Below are 4347 nucleotides of genomic sequence, written 5' to 3' on the forward strand. Positions count from 1 at the left end.
TTTTTTTTTCAGGTTTATGTATATGTATACAGTAACTTCATATTTGTCTATTTTGTCGATTTATTACATGCTGCCCCTTTGTGAGGCTTCTGTGAGGCTTCTTTTTGCCGCTTCATGTTGTATGTTATATGTAAGGTTTATGTTAGGTGGGTTACTCACTCTATTGATCGAGACTTTATGAACAACTATGTGTAGATTTAGGCTTGGATTTAAATTCTTGGGGAATTTTCCCCCCAATCTCTTAAATAGATTATTACTTCACTTTATCTATAGCCAATTTTCTCGTGGTAAATTTAACAGATATATTCTCTGGGGTGGCTATGAGTATAGTCGCTTCTCTGGATTCCTCCAGAGTCTAGTGACTTCTCTTGCCTTCTTCGGGGTCTAGCGTTTCCAATTCATAGTCTTTTATAGCTTCTCCATGGATATTAGGAGTCTAGTCGCTTCTCTGGATTCCTCCAGAGTCTAGTGACTTCTCTTGCCTTCTTCGGAGTCTAGCGTTTCCAATTCATAGTCTTTTATAGCTTCTCCATGGATATTAGGAGTCTAGNTCTTGTTTTCTTTGGAGTCTAGCCTACGTTCTTTATCAAGCTTCTCTGTGACTTCGCAGAGTCTAGCTTCCTTTAAAATCTTTTGAAAAGAATTTGTTACTATTAGTAGGTTTGTTATAGAGTGAGTAGCCCCTGATACGCCAAATGTTTGCAGTAGGTTTTAGTACTTGTTCTTTGCTTGCACATACATATCTGTGTCTTAACTCAAGTAATAAACAGGTTAACTCTTTCATTGTGTGAAGTTATGTATAAACCCAAAGATGTGTCATCAGCGAATAATCTGCTTATACTTATCGTATTTTCAGCAATATCATTTACATATATAAGAAATAAGAGAGGACCCAGTACTAATCCCTGGGGCACTCCTGCTGATAAGTTAAGTGAGTTTGATTGACAGGATCTATAAACAACTCTTTGTTTTCTATCTAATAAGTAACTTTTTAACCAGTTCAAAATATTTCCTGTTACACCATATTTTTCTAATTTGTACAACAATACCCTATGCCATACCCTATCAAAAGCTTTCGATAGATCACAAAAGACTATACAACAGTCTTGTTGATTGTCCAGAGCAGAGACAAAACTATGGTAGATTTCCAAAAGTTGGAATACGGTGGAGTGGCCTGGTAAGAACCCTGATTGATATTTGTAAAATAAATTATTGGTGTGAAAGAAGTTATAAATATTCTTAAAAACTAAACGTTCCAACACCTTACTGATACAACTTAGCAGAGATATTGGTCTGTAGTTTGAAACCATACTGGGATTATCTTTCTTAAAAAAAGGTACAACATTTGCTAATTTCCACGTACTAGGGAAGCAGTTTTCTGAAAGAGATCTGTTAAAGAGGATACACAAAGGTTTACAGACAGAGGAAGCTGTATATTTTAGCATCCTATTATTAATTGAGTCTGGACCAACAGCTTTATTTATATCAAGAGTTTTTAAAACAAAGTCAACCTCATTCTGATATATATGAATATCTGTAAGAGAGAAAGTTTGTTGTGGAAACGGATTTAGAACAGTATTAGGTTCTTCTATTGTTGATATTGATACAAAAAAAAATGTTTAGAGCATTAACCTTATCAGAGTCCGAGTATGAGATCGATGAGCTGCCATCAGTATTTGTGGATTGTAATGGAGGAATTTCTGATGATGATAACTTGTGTGATATAAGCTGTTTAAACAATTTCCAGTAAAGTTACTGGTTGTTGATAGAGGCATCGGTAATTTTACACTCTATATTATTGTAATAGTTTGAAATAGCATGTTTTTACATATTACACACCTTGTTCCGTGCTGCTTTGTACATATTATAAAATCTGGAGGTATGAGTAGATTGGGCTTTTTGTTATAATTTGTCTCTGAGACGAATTTGACTTCTTAATGCAGAATCGAACCAAGGTTTGTCTCTTGGATGAATAATAATTTGTTTGTGAGGTATACATTGTTCTATAAGTTTCATTAAAGTTTGTGTAAATATGGAACAAGCTTCATCTATATTTTCTGGACTGTTAATTATATAATCCCAATCTACATCACATACCTGCCAAGTGACCTGATTTCGTCGGGTTACACCCGGGATTTTAGCCCTTCACCCGCCGGGTTACGATTTTGACCCGGGTTTCGTCAATTTCACCCGTTTTCACCCGGAATCTTTTCGTATATTAGAAGTTACTGAAGTCACTCTGAATTCTCTAGACTCTTCCATCCTTCTTCACAAGAAAGATGATCTATTTCCTGTTTCCGTTTCTCACCAACAGGTAAGTTGTGAGTTGTTTATATACGTACTAGAACTGTTTTTACAAATGTTTATATAAAGACTGTTGTTCCTGAACTTGCCTTCAAGTAATTAGTCAGGTGTTTTAACGAATAATTGAGTTGTTTTTACAATTGTATTTACGTAGAATAGATCGTATTTTGAAGGTAACGTTATGTCTTCTTGAAGAAAGAAGTCATTATCGGGACTTGCAGGTTCTACTTCACGAAATGCTAAAAGAAAAGATTGTGTGTATCAAATGTCGTAGGAAAATGAGTTATAGTGTATAAAGTCCCGCGATCGTGGACCAAACGCTGCATTCTGCACTCTAGTCAAAAACATGCACAGGCATTTAATGATTTGTTTCTGTCAATCAAAATGATCCTAACAATCAGAGTTCAAACCCTACTCGTATAAAACTGATATTTTATATGAGAAGGGTGCAACTTCTTGTTGTCAGGACCATTTTCATTGACAGAAACAAAATGGTATTCTATATGAGCAGAATGTGACATCTTATTGTCAGGACCATTTCAATTGACATACAAAATGTCTGTGAAAACACAGTATCATATATATTATTATGAGTTAATTTTATAAGTTGTTGTTGACAAATCTTTTTATTTTTCAGCTTTGAATTTGGTATTGTGGATGAGGATCAGCTAGATCTGCTGGAAGAACAGTTCAATGAATGTAGAATGTAACTTTTACATCATTAAAATATTTAAGTTATGATTTAATATCTATTTTTCTTATATTTCTTGCGAAAAAAGCCGTCACACGCTATGACCCTCTTTTTTATTCTAAAAAGAGGGTCATCACCCTCTCTTAGTATATCTTGGGTTGGCAGGTATGACATCAGTTATTTTATTGTTTAATTCAGCAAAATCTGCATTTTTATATAACCAAATGGTACGGTGAAAAGATGTTAAAGAGTTAAAACATGGATTTTTGTCAAACTGAGAGAAAAAGGAAATCAAATCAGTCACTTTCAAAAATTGTATTGCTTAGGGAATTAAGAAATTGATGCCATGAATTTCAACCAAGTTTCCTTGTTAAAAGGAAATTTAAATAGTAGCCAATTGATTTTACTAGATTATCTCCCCTGGACTACACTCGCTGCATTGATACGAAGTTCAGACATTAGTGCTACTGTACTAATTAATATTACCATTGGATCCCGAATCCTGAAATGCTCGGCAGAATGAGAAAATGCATCAAGTTTATTGCTTGTAACAGAATTGGTTATTGGCGTCCTACGCTAACACTACATCGTCCCATGCTGGCAATAACAAGCTATATGCTCAAATTAATTTCCTAGTTATACGGGAAACATTTTGTTACGAGAGAATGAATAATTCATCAGGCATATCATGCTCCCCACACAATGAAGTCAGAGTAGGAGAACTAAATCAATTTCATAAATCTCCTGTGAGTTAAAGTGCTTTTATTCTAGAAAATAGATTATTAAATTGTATATACCAGGTACGTATGTACTTGCTGTTTGATGAAGTATCTCCTAAACTATCCCACGCAGGTTTAGGAAAAGAGACTTGGCATGTTTACTCCAACTGCATGATTGTATGAGATGACTGATATGGAATCCAGCCAAGTTAGAACCAGTGTTTTAAACGCACCATCATCAGGCAATCATGATTGGCTATAGTCACTAAAACCACCTGTTGTCCACAGTCCATTCGTCATTAGCAATTCTTGTGATCGTTATTATTATTAAACAGGTACTGAACCTATCTTTCTAAAATTTCATGTGACGACCCCTCTTGGTCCTCAGTTGTGCCTAATTATATTGGGACTAAAAAAACAAGATGGCTTCCAGGCAGCTTTCTGGTATTTGAGAGCTGACAGGATTGTTATGATCTCTTTTTCTCAAAATTAGTTGTGATACAAGTGATACAAAAATGTAATAATGAAATATTGATACAACAGGTGATAGAAATATTCAATATTGATACAACAGGTGATAGAAATATTCAATATTGATACAACAGGTGATAGAAATATTCAATATTGATACAA

Source organism: Mizuhopecten yessoensis, unplaced genomic scaffold, assembly GCF_002113885.1.
Source record: "Mizuhopecten yessoensis strain PY_sf001 unplaced genomic scaffold, ASM211388v2 scaffold10529, whole genome shotgun sequence".
NCBI classification, from domain to species: Eukaryota; Metazoa; Mollusca; class Bivalvia; order Pectinida; family Pectinidae; genus Mizuhopecten; species Mizuhopecten yessoensis.